Source organism: Pseudophryne corroboree, chromosome 1 (genome assembly GCF_028390025.1).
Source record: "Pseudophryne corroboree isolate aPseCor3 chromosome 1, aPseCor3.hap2, whole genome shotgun sequence".
Lineage (NCBI taxonomy): Eukaryota > Metazoa > Chordata > Amphibia > Anura > Myobatrachidae > Pseudophryne > Pseudophryne corroboree.
Genome location: NC_086444.1, coordinates 1117840101 through 1117866508, shown reverse-complemented (window position 1 = coordinate 1117866508; position 26408 = coordinate 1117840101).

Here is a 26408-nt window from a genome sequence, read left to right as displayed (position 1 = left end):
TAAAATACTGTCCCTGTCAAGGGTATCAATATTTTCAGTCAGGGAATCCGACCAAGCCACCCCAGCGCTGCACATCCAGGCTGAGGCGATCGCTGGTCGCAGTATAACACCAGTATGTGTGTATATACCTTTTTAGGATATTTTCCAGCCTCTCAGCTGGCTCCTTGAGGGCGGCCCTATCTGGGGACGGTACCGCCACTTGTTTTGATAAGCGTGTGAGCGCCTTATCCACCCTAAAGGGTGTTTCCCAACGCGCCCTAACTTCTGGCGGGAAAGGGTATACCGCCAATAATTTTCTATCGGGGGAAACCCACGCATCATCACACACTTCATTTAATTTATCTGATTCAGGAAAAACTACAGTTAGTTTTTTCACACCCCACATAATACCCTTCTTGTGGTACTTGTAGTATCAGAAATATGTAACACCTCCTTCATTGCCCTTAACATGTAACGTGTGGCCCTAAAGGAAAATACGTTTGTTTCTTCACCGTCGACACTGGAGTCAGTGTCCGTGTCTGTGTCGACCGACTGAGGTAAATGAGCGTTTTACAGCCCCTGACGGTGTTTGAGACGCCTGGACAGGTACTAATTTGTTTGCCGGCCGTCTCATGTCGTCAACCGACCTTGCAGCGTGTTGACATTATCACGTAATTCCTTAAATAAGCCATCCATTCCGGTGTCGACTCCCTAGAGAGTGACATCACCATTTCAGGCAATTGCTCCGCCTCCTCACCAACATCGTCCTCATACATGTCGACACACACGTACCGACACACAGCACACACACAGGGAATGCTCTGATATAGGACAGGACCCCACTAGCCCTTTGGGGAGACAGAGGGAGAGTTTGCCAGCACACACCAAAAACGCTATAATTATACAGGGACAACCTTTATATAAGTGTTTTTCCCTTATAGCATTTTAATATATATATACATATCGCCAAATAAGTGCCCCCCCTCTCTGTTTTAACCCTGTTTCTGTAGTGCAGTGCAGGGGAGAGCCTAGGAGCCTTCCCACCAGCATTTCTGTGAGGGAAAATGGCGCTGTGTGCTGAGGAGAATAGGCCCCGCCCCCTTTTCGGCGGGCTTCTTCTCCCGTTTTTCTGAGACCTGGCAGGGGTTAAATACATCCATATAGCCCCCAGGGGCTATATGTGATGTATTTTTAGCCAGAATAAGGTACTATCATTGCTGCCCAGGGCGCCCCCCCCCAGCGCCCTGCACCCTCAGTGACCGCTGCTATGAAGTGTGCTGACAACAATGGCGCATAGCTGCAGTGCTGTGCGCTACCTTATGAAGACTGAAGAGTCTTCTGCCGCCGTTTCTGGACCTTCACTTTTCGGCATCTGCAAGGGGGGTCGGCGGCACGGCTCCGGGACGAACCCCAGGGTGAGACCTGTGTTCCGACTCCCTCTGGAGCTAATGGTGTCCAGTAGCCTAAGAAGCCAATCCATCCTGCACGCAGGTGAGTTCACTTCTCTCCCCTAAGTCCCTCGTAGCAGTGAGCCTGTTGCCAGCAGGACTCACTGAAAATAAAAAACCTAACAAACTTTTACTCTAAGCAGCTCTTTAGGAGAGCCACCTAGATTGCACCCTTCTCGGCCGGGCACAAAAATCTAACTGAGGCTTGGAGGAGGGTCATAGGGGGAGGAGCCAGTGCACACCACCTGATCCTAAAGCTTTTACTTTTGTGCCCTGTCTCCTGCGGAGCCGCTAAACCCCATGGTCCTGACGGAGTCCCCAGCATCCACTTAGGACGTCAGAGAAATTAACTTAATAGCCTCCAAAAGATCAGGAACATCCACATGTGAACCACCCTCCCCATCAGCCGTATCTGAGTCAGAACCTGTGGTGACCCCACAGGTGTAAGTGCCGTCTTCATCCGACGAGGTGTCAGTGACAGCAGTGGATTGCGAGGAGACAAGCGCTCGCTTAGAGGACCCCTTGGACGTAGGCGAGCGACGGTCAGAATTTTTAATAGTCAGGGACTGGTTCAACTTCTTTATTTGAGCAGATAAATCATCCGCCCACGGCGGGTTAGCGGCAGGGACCACAAACTGTTGCACCGGCATTGGGGGTCGCATAGGGGGTGTTAGTTTATGAACCAGCGTATGCAGAAGCGTGGAAAAAGCGGCCCACGGCGGGTCATTATTTGCCCCCGTTGCCACCGTCCCACTGGGGGGCAAGGAGCCCCCAGAACCAGTGCCCAAAGCTGCTATATTCTCCTCATAGGTATCTGCGGCTTCAGCAACACCGGCAGTGTGTTCAGCCCCAGAACCGTTACCCTCAGAAGCAGACATGATATAACTTGCAGTATCAGGTAACACAGTACAATTTGTCAGCAGCACAATACCTCTAGCCCAAACCCCTGCGCAGTGTCATCAGCACCAGCAGAGATAAAGGAGAGATATGGTGACTAAATCACAGAGAAAAATACGTAATCTCCTATATAATAGCCCAGATCTGTGATTTTGTGATTCATTTGCTAACGCTGGGCGGAGTCACAACAGTGGGCGGAGTTAGTCAAATGAGTCACAGATCTGGCCAAATCTATAGGACACTAGGAGCAGCTGCAGAAGCAGATAGTATGGACATGGCACAGGCAGGGGGGTGCATACCTCCCAGCTTTCTGCAGGAGCTTTCTTCAGGCAGAAGGAGGGAAACACACACACACAAACACACACACACACTGCGAAAAGGGGTGTGGCTTCACGGAGGGTCCCCGTTTTCGTCAGTGAGGGGGCATGCCCAGCGCTCTGTGAGCTGCTGGCATGCCCCCAGGGGCTGATTATGAGTCCGGGGGGCACAGGGTACTTGAGACAGGGAAGCCCTATCTCATTGCTGTGCCTGCTGTGGGGTTGGGGGCGTGGCCTAATCGCGCCCCGCGGAGCCACGCCCCTTATGCAAATTCCGTTTTTTTTTTTTTTTTTTTTTTTTTGAATTTTGGCCCCTCAGCTAGGGCTAAATCCAGAGGAGGTGGTCGCTCCCCCTACACACCCGTACAGGCAGAAGAAAGCAGGGAGACTGCTGCCTCCTTCCAACACCACAGACCTGCCAACACGCAGCAGCGTGTGCTGACTGTAGCACAATGCTGCCGTTGTTGCTGGGGGAGCTTCTGAGCTGGGACAGAGCTACTCGAGCCGGGAGGACCCCTAAAACTGTGGGGCCAACGGTACGTACCGCCTGCCCCCCCCCCTTAATCCGGCTCTGCTGCTGGAACCCCCCCTTAATCCGTACCCCCTGATGCCCCCTCTCCCTCTGTCTCCACTATTCACCGCTGCTCTGCTAAGCAGAACAGCGAGTACAGGAGCTTTCCAACTGCCCTCCCCCCCACCGCAGGACACTGCGACCCGCGGGTAGGACAGCGGGACAGACCCCAAAAAATGGGACTGTCCCGCGAAAATTGGGACATTTGGGAGGTATGGGGGTGTGTGAGGGGGTATGCCATACTTGACCCCCACATCAGCATACTCAGCAGGGTCTCTCTGGTGGGGAGGAGCGTCACTTTCTGGCACACTCCACGCTTCTTAGCTGTAGTTTTGTGGGTCACCAGCCGCTGTGCACTTTCCGTACTGCCTCTGTTATCTCCAGCCCCGGCAACCCCACCGCTAGCTGCAGCGCTGCCACCCACAGTGAGGTGCGCCCAGGTCCTTCACACACTTTAGCCGGCGGGTAGCGCTGCAGAAGTCCGCGCTGCTTGCAGGCTCTGACCCCCTCCTCCCTCCAGCAGCAGCGTCTCCTGGGAGCTAACCAGTCACTCCCAGTCTCCCCTTACCACAGTGCCCAGCAGCCGTGAGGTCCGCGCCACGTGCATGCTATGACCCCCTCCTCCCTCCAGCCGCAGCATCTCCTGGGGGCTAACCAGTCACTCCCAGTCTCACCTTACCACAGTGCCCGGCAGCTGCGCGAGGTCTGCGGTGTGTGACTGAGGAGGGGGGGAGTGATGCGGACGGGCAGAGGAAGCAGGACTACAGCCTAAGAGAGTCAGCCATGCCAAGTCTCCACCAGCAGCAGATCCCAACAGGTTGGAGTGGAACAGCAGCAGCCAGCAGCAGTGACTCCGGTAAGACACATCTGTCTGTCACCACTGTTCTGTCCCTAATACCAATCTCTCCCGTGCCCTGTGTTCTGTCATGTCCCTGTCACCCCTGGCCTTGACCTGCCACCCTTATCCTGGCCCTTTCACCCTTATCCTGGCCCTTTCACCCTTATCCTGGCCCTGTCACCCTTATGCTGGCCCTGCTACCCCTATCCTGGCCCTGTCACCCCTGTGCTTGCCCTGTCAACCCTATACTGGCCCTGTCACCCCTGTCCTGGTCCTGCCGCCCCTACACTGACCCTGTCACCCCTATCCTGTCCCTGTCATTTCTGTCCTGGCCCCGTCGCCCGTGTCCTGGCCCCGTCACCCCTGTCCTGGCCCCGTCACCCCTGTTCTGACCCTGTCACCCCTGTCCTGGCCCAGTCAACCCTGTTCTGACCCTGTCACCCCTGTCCTGGCCCTGTTACTGCATACCCTCCAACTACCTTTTTGGCAGGTACAGTACCCGCAGCACCTCCAGACCTCTCCCCAATGCACCACACCTCCGCACCTTCCCCTCCACCACATGCGGCACTCCACCCCTCCCCCACATGCTGTGCCTCCAGACCCCCTACACCACCCGCGGCTCCCACTCCTCCGCCCCTTCACCACCCCCAGCAATCTCCAGGCCCCCTCCACCATTCACCCCCCTTATATGTCTCCCCCACACCTGCCCCCCTCCACCCGCAGCATCTGCAGACACCCTCCTCCATCCGCGGTCCCCCCCTCACCCACCCCTCCCCCACCAATGGCACCCCCGCACCTGCCCCTCCACCACCTGCAGCACCTCCGGACCTCCTTCCCCATCCGCCGCAACACCCGTACCTGCCCCTCCCCTACCCATGGCGCCTGCAGACCCCTAACCCACCAGCGGCACTCCCGCCCCTTCCCATCCCACAGCACCTCCGGAACCCTTCACCCATCTGCAACATCCCCACACCTGCCCCTCCCCCACCCATGGCACCCCTGCCCCTCCCCCACCTGCAGTGCCTCCGGACCCCTCCCCCATCTGCATCCCCCACTCCTCTGCCCCTCCCCCACCCGCAGCACCTCCCAACCCTTCCCCATCCGGGCCCCACCCCCACTTCCGCCCCCCCTCCATCCGCAGCATCTACAGACACCATCCGCAGTACCCCCCGCACCCGCTACATTCTGTACATTGTGGCCTGCAGGTGCTGTTCACGCCGTCGCAAGGGGCTGCGCCTCCTTCACCATCGCACACCCTTTCATTGTGCAATATTTAACCACTAACAAAGGAATGCAGGTGATACTCCATATAACACAAATATTGAACCCCAGAAAGGCATGCAAGGGTTAAGGGGGCGTAGCCCCTTGCGACGGTGTGAAGAGCGCCCGTAGGGCGCGATGAAGCTCCTAGTACAGTATATCTTTGTGAAAATCCTATATTAGATAAAACCTGACGCACCAAGCCCCCTCAGGTTATAGAATATAGGGATAGCAGGTTGAGTGAAAGACACGAAATGGACACCACTCAGTTATCAAATGCACACACAAATAGTCACAGTCTGTACAATACAGAGGTTATTACTAGCAATAATACTGCACTGGACTAGCTTACACAGCTATATAACAACAGATATAACAGTACACAGTAAGAACTGGATGTATATCACAGGGTAATTGTACTAGGAAACCCTGACTAAGTGCACTCTTTCTTAACTAACACTGACTAAAAAAGGCAGGTAGAATACTTAAGTGTCTTGTAAAGTCACAGCACTGACAACCAGGCGGCTTTACATAGGAGGATTTGCCCAAGCATTCCCAGGAACACTGAGCTGAGGGATAATGGCGCCGCAGACACTGCCAGGGAGTGAGGGAGAGACAGATATGCAGCTCCAGGGCGGGAACATTTGCAGAAAATGGCGCCCTGGGGCTGGGGGAGGGGCTTTAGGTCCAAGCTCTATCCTCCTGCTGGCAAAACCACCGGGTACTGCGGGCTCTAATAAAATGGTTTATAGAGGAAACCTGACCTGTCCCATGCCCTGGTGATCTAGTGGGATCGCCTATACTGCCACAGTGTCCACCGCCAGCGCGCGCGGCCCTCCTCCCACTGACTGCGCCGGATTGCAATAAAGACCGAGACCCACTTACCACCTCCTGAAGTGCAGCCACGCGATCCCGGAGAGCCCCCGTCGTGTGCCTGACAAGAAGAAAACTGGAGCCTCCTACTGTAGTTACCCGGCAACCAGGGCTCGGGAGTGTACAGCGCCGCTGGGGAGAGCCGGAGCTGCAGCCGTGAATGTCCACTGACATGTAACACTGCTGCTGCTGACTTCCGGTTCCGGCTCCCATGTGATCGGGAGCCTGGCGTGAGAGCTCTGTTGCTACCCCGGCCAGCACAGCAAGCAGCGCCGCGCTCGCGGATGCAAACCCGGCGGTTCCCGCAGCCTCGGTGAGGGGAAGGTCTCCTCCACCATATGGAGAAGTTTCTCACCTCTTCCATGCCAGCAAAGCAGCAAAGATCCCGCTCTGAGCGGCGCCGGGCAGAATCCAATATGGCCGCCACACCGGACACACGGGAGGGTTCGCAGCTGGATGATGGGTCTCGGCCTGCCTCTCCTGACCCTGCAGCCCCAGTCTCATATGAGGATGTCGTGAAAGCTATCAAGGTAACGATGGGGCCCCTCATGGACACACACGCTGCTAAGTTAACGCAGGTGGCACAGGACATTAAGTCTCAGATGAAACAGCTGTCCCAGAGGGTATTAGCCACGGAGCAGAGATTGGGGGAAGTGTTCCAAGATGTAGCAGAATTGAAAACAAACGCTGACACTATGCAGAAATCTTATTACCAAGTTATGAATAAATTAGACGACCCGGAGAACAGATCGAGGAGGAATAACCTCAGGGTCATGGGCCTAGCAGAATCTCTTAAAGGGCCAGACCTATACCGTTTTCTACAGGAGTCTCTTCCGGAGTTGCTGGAAATAAAGGATACATGTGCAGACATGGTAGTGGAGAGGGCCCATCGTCTCGGACCGCCCAGGACGGGTCAGAACGCGAGGCTACGTGTGGTGATTTTTCGCTGTTTAAACTTTCTGCATAAAGAGGCTATTTGGTCTGCTTCCAGGAGACACAGAGCTCTGGCATGGGATGGTAGGGACATTCGTCTCTTTCAGGATTACTCTGCAGAAGTCTCCCGAGCCCGCAAGGATTTTTCCCAGATTTGTTCCCGCTTGGTCCAGGAGGGCAAGAAATTTGCACTGTTGTACCCTGCACGATTACGGCTCTTTGAAGGTTGACTCATTTCGTGACTTTTCTAATGCGGCTGACGCAGATGGCAACCTGTCTGAAGGAAGAAAGTCGAGAAATTCATCCTCTCCTGCTTCTCCACGCTCCACATCATAGGCCCTGAGCTGAGAGATTCACGCGTTACTTGATGGGAGGCCTGGAGGTTCCGGATGGGACAGCTTGCATGCCTGCTATGTGTATGGTATCCATATGCGGGGAAAAAACTGCTTAAGTGATTCTCATCCAGTTTACAAGTTCTAAACACCCTCTTTTCCTTAATCTCAGTTTAGTTTGCTCAGTTGGGCTGGGGGGAAGCTGGGATCTTCTTTTTTTTCATTGAAAGTAGCTATTGACCGGGGTGTGCTAGGGGTAAGCACGCCATGTTCGAAGTTAACATTACGGATTTCTAAATGGCTGGAAGTCCTTATTTCTTGGATGATGGAGGCGAGTTGCAGCCTCCTGTCCTGTTCTGCTTTTTTGTTTCTATATGTTGTTACCCTCTCTGTGTCTTGTCTAGTTTCCCCTGTATGTTTGCTCAAGTAGGGTGGTGGGTAGAGCAGCGGTGGCTGGACCACCATTGCATTTATGTGCTCGTCATTACCTCTCTGGGTTTATTTAGATTGGCTGCATGTCGTCTTTAACGATTAGCACATGGAATGTGGGGGGTATTAACTCCCCGGCTAAGAGGAAACAAATTCTTATGTATCTGAACAAGCTCCGTATGGATATAGCTTTCTTGCAGGAAACGCATCTCCTTCCTCCAGAGATAGCCAAACTTAACACACTTCGGTGGTCAGTGTTGGCCTCGGCCCCATACTCCTCTAAGGCACGGGGGGTAGCCATATTGATTAGACAGTCTCTTTCTTATACTGTTCATTCTGTAAAGGTTGAGCCGCAGGGTCGGTATATTATTGCAGACGTCACAGTAGACTGCACACGCCTATTGCTATGTAACATATATGCTCCGAATAATCGCCCCAAAGTGTTTTTTTCTAGAAATGCTGAATAAACTGTATGGTCATATAAATTCCAACATTGTGTTAGGGGGGGGATTTCAATGTGGTTTCGTCTCATGTTATGGATAGGAATGTGGCTTCCAGTCGGGGGCATAGTGACCCTAAAGTGGGTGTTAAATATATAACCCGCCGGCTGCGGGTGGTGGATGTGTGGAGGGCATGCTATCCGCTAGAACGGGATTATACTTGCCTATCAGCTGCATATGATACGCTCTCCCGCATTGATTACTTGCTGTTGTCAGAACATATGTTCCCTAAGGTTATGGATGCTGGGATCGAAGCTATAAGTATTTCGGATCATGCCTTATGTTGGATTAAGCTGGCGGTGCAGGTGGATAAGGGTCCGGTGCGGCAGTGGCGGTTCCCGGCACATCTGGCTAATTCATTGAAATTTCGTAACATGTTGGAGGCGGCGTGGCTACATTATAAGAGTAATAACGCAAGTTATGAGACCGAGAAGCCTCTGACATTCTGGCAGGCATCTAAACCCGTCGTGAGAGGGGTAATTATGTCTTACTGTGCACACAGGGATAGGCAATTAGACGGCTCATACTTGGAAGCCCAGGCAAACTTAACGACTTCCTTTCAGAAGTTTATGCATTCACCTACTCCAACTAATAGGGCTGATTATAATAACAAAAAGGGCGTTTTTGATAATATTCTGAATCACTTTGAAGCCAAGCACACTTTCTATAGGAATGCTTCTTTTCACAGATATGGTAATAAACCGGGTAAATTAATGTCCTTCTTATTGAAAGGGCGCCATTCTTCCTCAGTAATTAAATCCCTCCGCACTAGTGACGGTACTAGGGTCAGGTCTAATGCCAAAATAACGGAGGTGCTGAGCTCTTTTTATGCCCAACTGTACTCTCAGCCTCCTAGCAATCTGCCCAATAAAGAGGCCTTTTGGGCTAATATGAGTTTACCTCAGATGTCTGACAGCCAGGCCTCATCCCTTATGACACCCATCTCGGGGGAGGAGGTGGAGAGGGTGATTAAGGCACTGAAAACGGGAAAGGCGCCGGGACCGGACGGTCTCTCCAATGATTATTATAAAATCCTAATGCCCCATATCCGGGACACATTACAGGTATCTTTTAATTAATTACTTTCCGGTCGGGCTCTGCCTGGCTTCTTTAACTCAGCGTTCCTCAGGGTGTTGCCGAAGCCTGGCAGGGATCCGGAACTCCCGGAATCTTATAGGCCTATTTCCCTGCTTAATACGGACTATAAGCTGTTTACCAAGATTTTGGCCGACAGGTTAAAACTTGTATTGCCCTCCATTGTCCACCCAGATCAGTCGGGATTCATTTGGGGCCGCCAGGCGGTTGTTAATATAAGAAAAGTCTTAACAGTAATGCAGAGGTTACAGTCTTCCTCAGATACGGGGCACCAATGTAATCTTATCACTTGACGCCGAAAAAGGCATTTGATATGGTGACTTGGGACCATTTATTTGATACCCTACATAGGTTCGGGGCCCCGTCAGCCTTTGTAGAAATGTTGGTCCGCCTATACACAGACCCGGCCACGCAGGTATTAGGCAATGGCTATATTTCTTCCCCCTTCTACATCCAGAGAGGAACCCGTCAGGGCTGCCCTCTATCCCCCCTGCTATTCGCACTGGAGCCACTGGCGATAGCCCTCCGTGGCGCGTCTTCCTTTAGAGGCATTTTGGTGGGCAGGCTGGAGGTTAAGATAGCGTTGTTTGCTGATGATATTTTGCTAATTATCGCTGACCCCAGCAGGTCGATAGGACCTATAGTCCCCATCATTGATGGCTTTGGATCCTTTGCGGGTTACAAGGTTAATCTTTCCAAATCGGAACTCATGCCTCTATCGGGAGATGCGTCCTTCTTTAATAGGCACCCGATATTGTCCCAGTTCCCTAGGACCCAGAGGGCCCTTAAGTATTTGGGGATAATGATACCCACGTCACTGGAACTGTTGTATACAGTTAACGTTGCCCTGGTCCTGACGGCTGTCCGGGCTCTCCTAGACGGGTGGGTTAATTTGCCCTTGTCCTTGCTGGGAAGGGCCACGGTCCTTAAAAGTGTAGTGTTCCCGAAACTCTCATATATTTTGCAGATGCTGCCATTACGCCTTACAAAAAAAGACTGTAGGTCTGTAAATTCCATGTTCTCTAAATTCTTATGGGGGGGGGGGGGGGAAACCATGGATTTCTTATGCTAAACTTCAGATGCCAAGGGCGGAGGGGGGGCTGGGAATTCCAGACTTGGAAGCGTTTAGTAGAGCGGTGATGTTCCGCTATGTCACAGACTGGTTATGGCAGCGTTCTTGTTTTACCAATTATACATTAGAGGAGGAACTGTTTGCCCCCTTCTCTCCCAGCGCCCTCCTTCACACCCCAAGGAACAAGCTGCCGGCATCACTTAAGACGAATGTTATCCTTTCAGATACTCATGGAGCCTGGCACTATTCCAATTCTAAATTACATAGAAACCCGGCCTCCTCCCGTTACACAACTTTCTGGGGGAATCCCTGCTTCAGTCCTGGGCTGGAAAATGCTAACTTTAAGCAGTGGCGGGAGCGGGGAATTTCGTCTATTAGAGACGTATTTGACCCTGGGGGAAGTATGCCTTCCCCCAGGGTCAAATACATCTCTAATAGACGAAATTCCCCGCTCTCCTTTGAGGAATTAAAGTCCAAGTATGGTATAGCAAACTCAAATTTTTATATGTACCTGCAAGCCCGACATTTTGTCATTACTAGGCTGTCCCTATGACCTCGCCAGACAAACAGGATCCGATAACCACTCTCCTCACTCTCACGAATGCCTCTGCTTATCGTTTATCTTATTATTATGATCATGTACGGGTGATACAGACGGAAAAGCTATGGAAACGTACGGTTTCTAATTGGGAGGGGGATGTACTGGACTTCCCGGCGCACCCAATTCTACTGAAATCCTGTCAGTATACATTTAAATATCTACACTCGGCTCAGCTTCAGGAAGTGTACTTTAAGTTATTACACAGGGCTTACATATCCCCGGCCCAAAGAGTGCATATGATCCCGGATGGGAATAGTGAATGTTTAAAGTGCCACATGTCAAGGGCCTCCTTTTTTCATTGTTTTTGGACATGTAGGAAGATTGCTACGTTTTGGAACAAAGTTATTGTATTTATTAATAGAACTTTCTCATTGGGGGTCACAGAGACCCCATAGCTTGTTTATGCAACTGTTTTGAGGGTTGGCCTCTTGGCCCGGATAGGAAGCGAGTTACGCCCATTCTCACGGTCATCCTCACGGTGGCTAACAAGGTTATTTTGAACCATTGGACGAAGAAGTCATCTCCCTCTTTGGGGGAATTAAAAAATGTTCTTTTACGGGTTCTCTACTTCGAGCGCCAAGCCACCTTGCCAGACATTGAGAGGGGTGTCGCTCGCTTTTACTCGAAATGGGAGCCTTACATCGACAGTCTAGACATAGATACACAGGGCCATATTGAAAGGCTCTTTGAAAATACCTCCTGGGTTCTTCACAAACATGTAGATGCTAATAGATATGAGTTAATACTCTGCTGTATTGAGGTTGATGGGCACATGGAATGAGGTAATGTATGTATGCCACGCGACTAAGGAGTGAATTGTCTTGTTTTGTCTCCCCGCTTCCCTTCTCCCTTCTTGTGTTCTCCCTTATTATTTTATGATGTTTATAAGTGGGTGGTGAAAGTTTACAGTGTATAAGTATAGGATATGCGAAATTAAGTGGTACGAGTTGCAAGGCACAGAGACACTCGCAGTTCTGTTAATGCTGAAATGTATGTATGTATCTTTGCCATTCCTATATTTTTCCATTTTTGACTCACCACTGTATGTAAAATTTTATATCATAAAAATGAGAAAATAAAAACAGTTTAAAAAAAAAAAAAAAAAAACAATGCTGCTGACCGCGAAGTCTTCACTTTTTTTCCTCAGAAAAAAAGCTCTTATTAGGGCTGCCTGGAGCAGCCCCTCTGTTATGTGCCTGCTACTGCAGAACCAACTACAAAACTGAGATCCTGTGCAGGGAGGCGGGGTGATATAGGAGGCGGCGCTATGCATTCTGGGAACAGCCTGTTGGTGCCTCGGATCAAGAGCCTACTCTACACCCCATTGTCCATTCCTTGTGGAGCCCAGTGTACCCCGCAGCAGAAATATTTATTAATTAAAAAAAATTAGGCCTGGTGTAAATTATCCCGAAGATACTTTATTATAAATTTGTCAGTGCGGCCGCGGCTTCAGCAGAGCTGTGTAGTGCAGGGGTGGCCAACCAGTCAGTGGCAAAGAGCCAGAAAAGATCTGTAGTCAAGAGTAAGAGCCATATCATGCAAAAATGGGGGCGTGGCATAGTTGTCGCAAAGCCACACCCCATTTTTATGTGCACACCTTTCGGTATGACGTTTGTAGGAGTATGACCTTGTGTCATAACCCCATTTTTAGTTAAGTTGTACAGTGCCACATACAAATAAAGCCCCTGTACATTGCTACATACATATAAAAACACCAAAAAATGGGTGCCTCCACAGTGCCAAATACATATATGCCCCCATAGTGCCAGATACATATATGTCCCCCATAGTGCCAGATACATATATGTACCCACAGTGCCAGATACACATATTCCTCCACAGTGCCAGATACATATACAAGTGGGGCAAAAAAGTATTTGGACAGCCACCGATTGTGCAAGTTGACCCGTTTAAAAAGATGAGCGAGGTCTGTAATTTCCATCATAGGTACACTTCAACTGTGAGAGAATCTGAAAAAAAATAAATAGGAAATCACATTGTATGATTTTTAAACACTTTACTTGTAACACTGCTCAAAAAAATAAAGGGAACACTTAAACAACACAATGTAACTCCAAGTCAATCACACTTCTGTGAAATCAAACTATCCACTTAGGAAGCAACACTGATTGACAATCAATTTCACATGCTGTTGTGCAAATGGAATAGACAACAGGTGGAAATTATAGGCAATTAGCAAGACACCCCCAATAAAGGAGTTGTTCTGCAGGTGGTGACCACAGACCACTTCTCAGCTCCTATGCTTTCTGGCTGATGTTTTGGTCACTTTTGAAAGCTGGCGGTGCTTTCGCTCTAGTGGTAGCATGACACGGAGTCTACAACCAACACAAGTGGCTCAGGTAGTGCAGCTCATCCAGGATGGCACATCAATGCGAGCTGTGGCAAGAAGATTTGCTGTGTCTGTCAGCGTAGTGTCCAGAGCATGGAGGCGCTACCAGGAGACAGGCCAGTACATCAGGAGATGTGGAGGAAGCCGTAGGAGGGCAACAACCCAGCAGCAGGACCGCTACCTCCGCCTTTGTGCATGGAGGAACAGGAGGAGCACTGCCAGAGCCCTGCAAAATGATCTCCAGCAAGCCACAAATGTGCATGTGTCTACTCAAACGATCAGAAACAGACTCCATGAGGGTGGTATGAGGGCCCAACGTCCACAGGTGGGGGTTGTGCTTACAGCCCAACACCGTGCAGGATGTTTGGCATTTGCCAGAGAACACCAAGATTGGCAAATTCGCCACTGGCTCCCTATGCTCTTCACAGATCAAAGCAGGTTTTCACTGAGCACATGTGACAGACGTGACAGAGTCTGGAGACTCCAAGAAGAACGTTCTGCTGCCTGCAACAACCTCCAGCATGACCGGTTTGGCAGTGGGTCAGTAATGGTGTGGGGTGGCATTTCTTTTGGGGGCCGCACAGCCCTCCATGTGCTCGCCAGAGGAAGCCTGACTGCCATTAGGTACCAAGATTAGATCCTCAGACCCCTTGTGAGACCATATGCTGGTGCGGTTGGCCCTGGGTTGCTCCTAATGCAAGACAATGCTAGACCTCATGTGGCTGGAGTGTGTCAGCAGTTCCTGCAAGACGAAGGCATTGATGCTATGGACTAGCTCGCCCGTTCCCCAGACCTGAATCCAATTAAGCACATCTGGGACATCATGTCTCGCTCCATCCACCAACGCCACGTTGCACCACAGACTGTCCAGGAGTTGGCGGATGCTTTAGTCCAGGTCTGGGAGGAGATCCCTCAGGAGACCATCCGCCCAGGCATTGTAGGGAGGTCATACAGGCACGTGGAGGCCACACACTCTACTGAGCCTCATTTTGACTTGTTTTAAGGACATTACATCAAAGTTGGATCAGCCTGTAGTGTGTTTTTCCACTTTAATTTTGAGTGTGACTCCAAATCCAGACCTCCATGGGTTAATACATTTGATTTCCATTGATAATTTTTGTGTGATTTTGTTGAAAGCACATTCAACTATGTAAAGAACAAAGTATTTAATAAGAATATTTCATTCATTCAGATCTAGGATGTGTTATTTTAGTGTTCCCTTTATTTTTTTGAGCAGTGTATAGTCTTGTGGAAAATAAATATTTGGACACCTACCAAGCAGCAAGATTTCTGGCTCTCACAGACCTGTTACTTCTTCTTTAAGAAGCTCTTCTATCCTCCACTTGTTACCTGTATTAATGGCACCTGTTTGAACTGGTTATCTGTATAAAAGACACCTGTCCACACCCTCAAACAGTCAAACTGCTACCTATCCACCATGGCCAAGACCAGAGAGCTGTCTAAGGACACCAGGGACAAAATAGTAGAGCTTCACAAGGTTGGGATGAGCTACTCGACAATAGGCAAGCAGCTTGGTGAGAAGAGATCAACTGTTAGTGCAATTATTAAAAAAATTGAAGAAATACAAGATCACTGACAATCTCCCTCGACCTGGGGCTCCATGCAAGATCTCACCTCGTGGGGTATCAATGATCTTGAGAATGGTTAGGAATCGGCCCAGAACTACATGGGGGTACCTGGTCAATGACCTCAAGAGAGCTGGGACCACCGTCACAAAGGTTACCATTAGTAACACACTACGTCGTCATGGATTGAAATCCTGCAGTGCCCGAAAGGTCCCCCTGCTTAAGCTAGCACATGTCCAGGCCCATCTAATGTTTTCCAGTGACCATCTGGATGATCCAGAGGATTGGAAAAATGTAATGTGGTCAGATAAGAGCAAAATCGAACGTTTTGGTATAAACTCCACTCGCCGTGTTTGGAGGGAGAAGAATAATGAATGGCATCCCAAGAACACCATACCCACTGTGAAGCATGGGGGTGGAAACATCATGGTTTGGGGCTGCTTTTCTGCAAAGGAGACAGGACAACTGATCCATATTAAGGAGAGGATGAATGGGGCCATGTATCGTGAGATTTTGGGCAAAAACCTCCTTCCCTCAGTAAGAGCATTGAAGATGGAACGTGGCTGGGTCTTCCAGCATGACAATGACCCCAAACACACCGCCTGGGCAACTAAGGAGTGGCTCCGTAAGAAGCATTTCAAGGTCCTGGAGTGGCCTAGCCAGTCTCCAGACCTCAACCCAATAGAAAATCTGTGGAGGGAGTTGAAAGTCCGTGTTGCCCGGCGACAACCCCAAAACATGACAGATCTAGAGAAGATCTGCATGGAAGAGTGGGCCAAAATACCTGCTACAGTGTGTGCAAACCTGGTCAACAACTACAGGAAACTTTGACCTCTGTAATTGCCAACCGAGGTTATTACAAAGTATTCAGTTAAACTTTTTGATTGTCCAAATATTTATTTTCCGCAAGAATATACAAGTAAATTGTTTAAAAATCATACAATGTGATTTCCTAGTTTTTTTCCCCTTCAGATTCTGTCTCTCACAGCTGCAGTGTACCTATGATGGAAATTACAGACCTCTCTCATCTTTTTAAGTGTGTCAACTTGCACAATATGTGGCTGTCCAAATACTTTTTTGCCCCACTGTATGCCCCCACAGATACATATATATTCCCAGAGTGCCAGATATGCCCCCACTGCCAGATACACATATCCCCAGTGCCAGATATGCCCTCACTGCCAGATATACATCTCCCCAGTACCTGATATTCCCCCAGTGTAAGATACACATGTCCCCCCAGTGCCATATATGCCCCCAGTGCTAGATACACGTCCCCCCAGTGCCAGATATGCCCACAGTGCCAGCTATGCCCACAGTGCCAGATACACATGTCCCCCCAGTGCCAGATATGCCCCTAGTGCCAAATATACCCCCACTGTCAGCTACATGTCTCCCCAGCGCCAGATATGCCCCCACTGCCAGCTACGCATCTCCCCAGTGCCAGATATAAACCCCAGTGCCAGATACACGTCCCTCCAGTGCCAGATATGCCCCCAGTGCCAGAAACACGTCCCCCCAGTGCCAGATATGTCCCCAGTGCCAGATACACGTCCCCCCAGTGCTAGATATGCCCCCAGTGCCAGATACACGTCCCCCCAATGCCAGATATGCCCCCAGTGTAAGATACACATGTCCCCACACTGCACCACCCCAAGTGCTGCTCACCGTCGCACTGCTGCTCTGTCCAGTCTGCTGCTTGTGAGGAGAGCGCAGCGTGCGCCTTTCCTGCCCCTCAGTCTCCACTCTCCGACGGTGTTGATTCTCTTTAATTAGGTGCCGGTCCATGAGCCAATCAGAGTTCGTGGACCGGCAGCTAAGACTCCTGATTGGCTGCCGGTCTATGAGCTCTGATTGGCTCACGGGCCGGCACAGACTAGGGCAGCAGTAGGTGCCACGGGAGCTTACGAGCCGCATGCGGCTCGAGAGCCGTGGGTTGGCCACCGCTGGTGTAGTGGAAGGTGGCGGCCGGCCCGTGACCCTTGGCAATAGCATGGCCCGGGGGGCACCCTGCATCCCGGGCCAGCCCGCCTCTGTATATGAGGTTGTGCAATAAGTTTCTGGATGCACAAAAAGTATTCTATTTACAAAGTGAACATTACATTTTTTCATAGTATTCGCCTGTGCATAAACCACATGGTGAAACAGCTGGACCAGTTCACAGCAGGTATGTCTGCTACATGCTGAATGTAGGTCTCCACTACAGCTTCCAGTGTCTCAAAATGAATGCCACGTATCTTGCGCTTTATTTGTAGGAACACAAAGAAGTTGTAGGGCGCCAGGTGTGGACTGTACGACGGATGACCAATATCCTGGATGCATTCATGGGCGAGAAAATCCACCACTTTCCTGGACTTGTGGGCAGGTGCATTGTTGTGATAGATAAGGGCACCACAAGTGTGAGTTCTTGGAAGGTGCCTGGAAATGGCTTCCAGCACTTGTGGCAGGTATTGGTTGGTGTACCAGTCCCCAGTGAATTTGGGCTGCTGCACGAGTGGTACGGTAGCTACATGACCAGTCTTGGCCACAAAAACAGCTACAACCTGCTTGGCCAAGCTATGCTCATATAGGAACTTCTAGGTGGTGCACCTCCAACTGGTGTCCACTGGGCCGACTGTTGTTTGGTCTCAGGGGTTGAAACTGTAGATCCAGGATTCATAGCCACTGACGATCTCCTATAAATAATATGAGCGACCAGCATGTTGCGGCACCAAATCACCCAAGCCTCCATTTGCTATCGAGTCAGCTGATGGGGCACTCAGCATGCAGAAACCTTGCTCAGGCCAAGCTTTTTGAGGAGTATCAAGCGGATGGAAACCAATGAGATGCCTATCTCATTCTCTAACTGGGCTATGGTGACCCTGGTTTCCACTTCAACTATGGCCCGCACAGCAGCAACGTTGTCCTCGGTGATTGCTGACACAATCACCGTTGTCCTCGGTGATTGTGAACACAGTGGTTTGGGACTGTGTAGAGACAAAGGACGTCTGTTTCTGACTGATCTCTTGCACCCAGAATGGGGCACTTGTAAGTACCAAGACTAATGGTGATAGTAGGCTGCTGATGGAAAAGCAATAGCTGATGCGGCTTTCTTGTTGAAGGCATACAGGTACTCCCAATGGCATAATAAAGTGAATCTGGCTGCTGCAGCTGTCTACACTTCCAGTTGGTTTGCGTGCGACTCAGAACTTATTGGGCAAGATTCTAATTTTTTTTTACTGCCGGCAGCCACTAGACGGCGTCGAACAGAGCTATTCTAATGTAGCTCCATTCGAGCGCGATTAGCTGCCAACGTCTACATTTCAGGTCGCACCTGCCGAGGGGTGGCGAGCTGAAATGTGTGAAACATGATCTGTTTGGGCGTCCAAATGGCACTTTTCCCGATCGCGCCCATTAGTTTAGTCAGGTGGCTAAACCCAACACTAATCAGCGCGATAGGAGACCTAATTTGTATATCACCCCCTGCGATCTGCCGTTACTTTAAACGGGAGATCTGGGCGATAATATTTGAATTCCCCCCTTTGAGTGTTATCTGCACTTTGACCAGTAATGAAGAACCTGTCTTCAGAATGAGATTCATATTGTAGAGTATAATAAGTGCAATGCAGAGGATGTGGTGATTGCCAGGTGTTCTCTGGGGGTTTGAGTGAAATGTTTACAACAGAAAACAACATACAATTCTTCCTATTTCCTTTTTCAGAAGTTGTTTTTTTTTTTTCTTATTGTTTGGTAATGTGAAAACATACAGTAGATACGAGAATAGATGGGGATACCATACATTACATAACCATGAGAAAGAAAACAAATGGTTCACATTACTTTTTTAGGCTTATGTAAAGATACATTATTATTTATTTATTACCAGTTATTTATATAGCGCACACATATTCCGCAGCGCTTTACAGAGAATATTTGGTCATTCACATCAGTCCCTACCCCAGTGGAGCTTACAAACTATATTCCCTACCACATGTACACGCATTCGCGCTAGGGATCATTTTTTTGTTGGGGCTAATTAACCTACCAGTATATTTTTGGATTGTGGTAGGAAACCAGAGAACCTGGAGGAAACCCACGCAAGTATGGGGAGAATATACAAACTCCACACAGTTAAGGCCATGGTAGCACTCGACCCCATGACCTCAGTGCTGTGAGGCAGTAATGGTAACCAGTACACCATCCGTACATGCTTGCTTGTACTCCATCAATGTATTTCCTATTCTAAATACATTTTCTTACTTTAAGTTTATAGTGTGTTGTATTCTTGGGATGGGATGCAGTCAATTTACCTACAATCAAAATCCTGACGGTCAAAATCCCGACAAGGGCAAAATCCCGACATGGTCAAAATACCGGCATATATAATACTGACAAGGTCAAAACACTGACATTTAAAATGTCGATAGGTCAAAAATTCGACATGACTTTTTCATATTTTTTTCATTGAAACCAACTTGTTCATACTTTACCATCCCAGAGGACCTTGATGGGGAATATAAGTGTGCCAAGCGCAGCGAAGCACCGTGCCCGAAGCATGGCGGGCGCAGCGAGCAATGTGAGGGGACGCGGTACACTTATACAGTGTCCATGTCGACCTCTGTCGACATACACACAAAAACAATAAAAAAACTTGTGTTGACTTTTTGACCTGTCGACATTTTAAATGTCAGTATTTTGACCTTGTCAGTATTTTAAATGTCTATATTATCACCTTGTCAGGACTTTGACCGTCGGTCAATGGTTGTCGGTATTTTGACCGTTGAGATTTTGATTGTAGGGATTTCATACTAAACCCCTTGGAACAATAAATGAGGAAATGTACCAGGAATGACAGGATTTTGATACCTACCGGTAAATCCTTTTCTCCTAGTGCGTAGATGATGCTGGGGACGACATCAAGACCATGGGGTATAGGCGGGATCTGCAGGAGACATGGGCACTCTAAAGACTTTTCATTGGGTGTGAACTGGCTCCTCCCTCTATGCTCCTCCTCCAGACCTCAGTTGTAGGAACTGTGCCCAGGGAGACTGGCATTTCGAGGAAAAGATTTACTTAAACTAGTGGTGAGATATCTACCAACTCACACCCTCAACCATGCCGCACACATGGCATTCAACAAAACACACGCCAACAGGCATGAACCATTTGCAGCAACATGCTGAAAACTAAGATAACACAACTTGTGTAACTCTAATAACTAAACTGCAGGTAAAGTACGCACTGGGACAGACGCCCAGCATCCTCTACGGACTAGGAGAAAAGGATTTACCGGTAGGTATCAAAATCCCGTTTTCTCATACGTCCTAGAGGATGCTGGGGACGACATCAAGACCATGGGGTCTATACCAAAGCTCCAGTACGGGCGGGAGAGAGCGGATGACCCTGCAGCACCGATTGACCGAACTTTAGGTCTTCATCGGCCAAGGTGTCAAATTTGTAGAACTTAGCAAATGTGTTTGACCCCGACCAAGTAGCTGCTCGACACAGTTGTAATGCCGAGACCCCCCGGGCAGCTGCCCATGATGAGCCCACCATCCTAGTGGAATGGTCCTTCATCGACGTCGGTAACGGCAAACCAGCCGTAGTATGAGCTTGCTGAATCGTATTTCTGATCCACCGTGCAATAGTCTGCTTGGAAGCAGGACACCCAATCTTGTTGTGAGCATACAGGACAAACAGGGCCTCTGTTTTCCGTATACGAGCCGTTCTAGCAACATAGGTTTTCAAAGCTCTAACCACATCTAGAGATTTTGATTCAGTGAATGTGTCAGTAACTACTGGCACTACAATACGTTGGTTTATGTGAAAAGATGAAACCACCTTAGGAAGAAAATGTTGTCGAGTTCTCAACTCTGCCCTATCTTCATGGAAGATCAGGTAAGGGCTCTTGTGAGACAAGGCCCCCAATTCAGACACCCGTCTTGCAGATGCCAAAGCCAAAAGCATCACCACTTTCCAAGTGAGAAACTTCAACTCTTTCTTTTGTAGAGGCTCAAACCAATCCGATTGAAGGAACTGCAATACCACGTTAAGGTCCCATGGTACCACTGGAGGCACGAATGGAGGCTGGATGTGCAGAACCCCTTTCACGAAGGTCTGAACTTCTGGAAGAGAGGCCAATTGTTTTTGGAAGAACACAGAAAAGGCCGAAATCTGGACCTTGATTGATCCCAATCGGAGGCCCGCCTCCACACCATCGTGCAAAAAATGGAGGAAACGCCCTAAGTGAAACTCTTCCGTAGGAGCTTTCTTGGATTCACACCAAGACACAAATTTTCTCCAAATACGGTGGTAATGTTTCGACATTACTCCTTTTCTGGCCTGAATAAGGGTGGGGATGACTTCCTTGGGAATACCCTTCCTGGCTAGGATACGGCGCTCAACAACCATGCCGTCAAACGTAGCCGCGGTAAGTCCTGGTACACGCACGGCCCCTGCTGCAGCAGGTCCTCTCGAGGAGGAAGAGGCCGAGGATCTTCTATTAGCAACTGCTGAAGATCTGGGTACCAAGCCCTCCTTGGCCAATCTGGGGCAATGAAGATTGCTCTAACCCTTGTTTTCCTTATCATCCTGAGTACTTTTGAGATCAGCGGAAGTGGAGGGAAGACATATACTGACGGGAAAACCCACTGGGTCACCAGTGCATCCACTGCTACTGCTTGAGGGTCTCTCGACCTGGAACAGTATCTCTGAAGCTTCTTGTTGAGACGAGACGCCATCATGTCTATTTGAGGAACTCCCCAAAGACTTGTCACCTCTGCGAAGACTTCTTGGTGGAGGCCCCACTCTCCTGGACGGAGATCGTGTCTGCTGAGGAAGTCTGCTTCCCAGTTGTCTACTCCCGGAATGAATATTGCCGACAGAGCTTGTAGATGTTTTTCTGCCCAGCGGAGGATTTTTGTCGCCTCTGCCATTGCCGCTCTGCTTTTCGTTCCACCCTGCCTGTTTATGTACGCGACTGCTGACACATTGTCCGCCTGGATCTGCACGGGACGGTCTTGAAGAAGATGTACCGCTTGTTGAAGGCCGTTGTAAATGGCTCTTAGCTCCAGCACGTTTATGTGAAGGCAGGCTTCCTGATGTGACCAACGTCCCTGGAAGTTTTCTCCCTGAGAGACTGCTCCCCAGCCTCGGAGACTTGCATCCGTGGTTACCAGGACCCAGTCCTGAATCCCGAACCTGCGTCCCTCTAGCAGGTGAGAGCTGTGCAACCACCACAGGAGCGAAATCCTGGTTTTTGACGATAGGATTATCTTCCTGTGCATGTTTAGGTGTGACCCCGACCACTTGTCCAACAGGTCCCACTGGAATATTCTGGCATGGAACCTGCCAAACTGTATGGCCTCGTAGGCCGCCACCATCTTCCCCAACAACCGAATGCACTGATGGATCGACACAGTTGATGGTTTCAATATCTGTTTTACCATTTTCTGGATTTCCAGAGCCATTTCCAGCGGAAGAAATACTCTCTGAATGTCTGTGTCCAGAATCATCCCGAGGAAAGACAACCTTGTCGTCGGTTCCAACTGTGACTTTGGGTAATTTATGATCCACCCGTGTTGTTGGAGTATTGACAGAGAGAGCGATATGTTTTGTAACAACTGCTCCCTGGACCTCGCCTTTATCAGGAGGTCGTCCAGATAAGGAATTATATTGACTCCTTTCTGACGAAGGAGAACCATCATCTCCGCCATCACCTTGGTGAATACCCTCAGCGCTGTGGAGAGACCGAAAGGTAACATCTGGAATTGGTAATGGCAATCCTGAACCGCGAATCTCAGATAAGCCTGGTGAGAAGGATAAATGGAAACATGCAGGTAAGCATCCTTTATGTCCACCGACACCAAGTAGTCCCCCTCCTCCAGACTGGCAATCACTGCCCGAAGTGATTCCATCTTGAACTTGAACCTTTTTAGGTAACAATTCAGATCCTTTAGATTTAGTATCGGTCTGACCGAGCCGTCCGGCTTCGGAACCACAACGAGGCTTGAATAAAAACCCCTCCCTTGTTGTGACAACGATACCAGGACTATGACTGGTCTTGACATAATTTTTAGATTGCCGCTGTTACTGCTTCTCTTTCTGACGGAGAAACTGGCATGGTCGATTTGAAAAATCGGCATGGCGGAACGTCTTGAAACTCCAGCTTATACCCCTGGGATACTATTTGCAACACCAAGGGATCCAGGCCAGACAGAATCCAATCCTGGCTGAAGAGTCTGAGACGTGCCCCCACCCGAGCGCCCTCCCGCAAGGGAGCTCCAGCATCATGCTGGGGACTTGGCAGAAGTAGGGGTAGACTTCTGCTCTTGGGAACCTGGAGCCGCTGTGGGCTTCTTTCCCCTACCTTGTATTTATTGGGCCGAAAGGACTGCATTTGCGGGTGATAGGTCTTTTTTGCCGGTGCAGGCTCAGAGGGCAAAAATGTCGACTTACCTGCGGTAGCCGCCGAGGCTAACGCATCTAGGCCATCGCCAAATAAGGCCTCACCTTTATATGGGAGAGCCTCCATGTTTCTTTAGGAATCTGCATCCGCGTTCCACTGGCGAATCCACAACGCCCGCCTAGCCGATACTGCCATGGTAGCGGCCTGTGAACTCAAGAGTCCAATATCCTTCGTTGCTTCCAGCATGTAGGCGGCAGCGTCCTTGATATTCCCTAACTTAAGGAGTACAGTATCTCATCTTTATCAATCGTGTCAATTTCTGATGACACGCTTTCTGACCATTTTTCAATAGCGCGACTCATCCCTGAACAAGCAATAGTGGGCCTAATCAGTGTACCATTGGTAACATAAATGGATTTAAATGTCGTTTCCATTTTTCGGTCTGCCGGCTCTTTAAGAGAAGCCGTGCCAGGAGCAGGGAGAATTACCTTCTTTGTCAAACTGGAAAGTGCACTGTCTAACACAGGGGGCGACTCTCACTTTTTCCTGTCCTCAGCCGGGAAAGGGTAAGCTATGTGAATCCTTTTGGGAATCCGAAATCTTTTATCAGGATTCACCCACATCCCTTCAAACAGAGCATTTAGTTTGTGTGAAGGAGGGAACGTGACTTTGGACTTCTTTTCCTTACATAAATATGCCTTCTCCTGAGGTACAGGAGTGGTTTCTGTAACCTCCAACACGTCCCTTATAGCCACAATCATATATTGTATATTTCTTGCCAATTTATGATCTATCTTTCTGGATTCACTATCGTCGACACAAGAGTCAGAATCCGTGTCGGTATCAGTGTTTACAACATTTGCAAATAGTCTCTTATGTTACCCAGAGGGGCCGCCCGCAGAAGGAATAACAGCATCCTGAAAAATCACATCTTCCACAGATTTTCTCCAGCATGCAGCCTTAGATTCAGACTTATCTAATCTACAGTTAATCAGATGCATACTGTCACGTAGCTCTTTCACCCATGCAGGCTCTTGGTGTGCCGGTAGCGCCACCACATTACAACTCTGTGTCCCTAAAATGGCTTCCTCCGGGGAGAAACTCCCTGCCTCAGACATGCCTCACACGTGTACAGCACACCAACAGACACACTGGGACTTATTTTGGGGACAGACCCACAGTAAAATCTGTCAGAGGGACACAGGATAGAAGCAGCCAGTTCACAACCCCAGCGCCAGTATTCCCTGTGAACACAGAATGTCCACAGCCAAATAGCGCCTTTAAACAGTAATTCACACTATTAAATGCACCACAATCGCTTTGTGCCCCCCCTTAATAGCACCCTGTACTTGTCAGAAGTGGAGGAGAGGACCAGCGTGTTCTCTGCAGTTTGAGAGAAAATGGCGCTGAGTAGTGTGCTGGCTGCCTGAGGAAGAAGCTCCGCCCCCGCAATGGCGCGTCCTTACACTCATATAAACACTGTAATATTTATACTGGCGGGGGTAGGGCCGTGCCAGCGGCAACTTATGCCCCCTTTTAGCCAGTTTTGAGGTATTTCTATTGCTGCCCAGGGCGCCACCCCCCCCGCGCCCTGCACCCTGCAGTGCCTGTGTGTGTGGGCAGCAATGGCGCGCTGCGCTCCCGCCAGCCGCGCCGCACCTCAGCCGTCACTTACTTGATAGATCATTCTTCTTATACTCACCTGTCTTCTGGCTCTGTGAGGGGGGTGACGGCATGCCGTGGGAGTGAGCATCTAGACACGGCTAGCGTTCAGTTCTCTTCAGGAGCTAATGGTGTCCTGTCAGCTAGAAGCACAGCCATGAAACTCTGAGGAAGTTGGTTCTGCTTCTGCCCCCTCAGTCCCACGAAGCAGGGAGTCTGATGCCAGCAGTTCTCCCTGAAAATAAAAAACCTAACATAAGCCTTTTCAGAGAAACTCAGTAGAGCTCCTCAGAGTGCATCCAGTCGACCTGGGCACATTTCTAAAACTGAGGTCTGGAGGAGGGGCATAGAGGGAGGAGCCAGTTCACACCCAATGAAAAGTCTTTAGAGTGCCCATGTCTCCTGCGGAACAGTCTATACCCTATGGTCTTGATGTCGTCCCCAGCATCCTCTAGGACGTATGAGAAATAGCTGTTATGTTATAGATTTAATGCGCAGTAATATTGAGCTGTCAAACTCATACTGCTTTTCCACCAAAATCCTGGGTCTGACCCGGATTTTTTACCAGCCATATTGCCGGGTCTCACTCGCCAGTAAAAATAAGAATTTACTCACCGGTAATTCTATTTCTCGTAGTCCGTAGTGGATGCTGGGGACTCCGTAAGGACCATGGGGAATTAGCGGCTCCGCAGGAGACTGGGCACAACTATAAAGAAAGCTTTAGACTACTGGTGTGCACTGGCTCCTCCCACTAAGACCCTCCTCCAGACTTCAGTTAGGATACTGTGCCCGGAAGAGCTGACACAATAAGGAAGGATTTTGAATCCCGGGTAAGACTCATACCAGCCACACCAATCACACCGTATAACTCGTGATACAATACCCAGTTAACAGCATGATAACAACTGAGCCTCTCAACAGATGGCTCAACAATAACCCTTTAGTTAAGCAATAACTATATACAAGTATTGCAGACAATCCGCACTTGGGATGGGCGCCCAGCATCCACTACGGACTACGAGAAATAGAATTACCGGTGAGTAAATTCTTATTTTCTCTAACGTCCTAGTGGATGCTGGGGACTCCGTAAGGACCATGGGGATTATGCCAAAGCTCCCAAACGGGCGGGAGAGTGCGGATGACTCTGCAGCACCGAATGGGCAAACTCTAGGTCCTCCTCAGCCAGGGTGTCAAACTTGTAGAATTTAGCAAACGTGTTTGACCCCGACCAAGTAGCTGCTCGGCAAAGTTGAAGAGCCGAGACCCCTCGGGCAGCCGC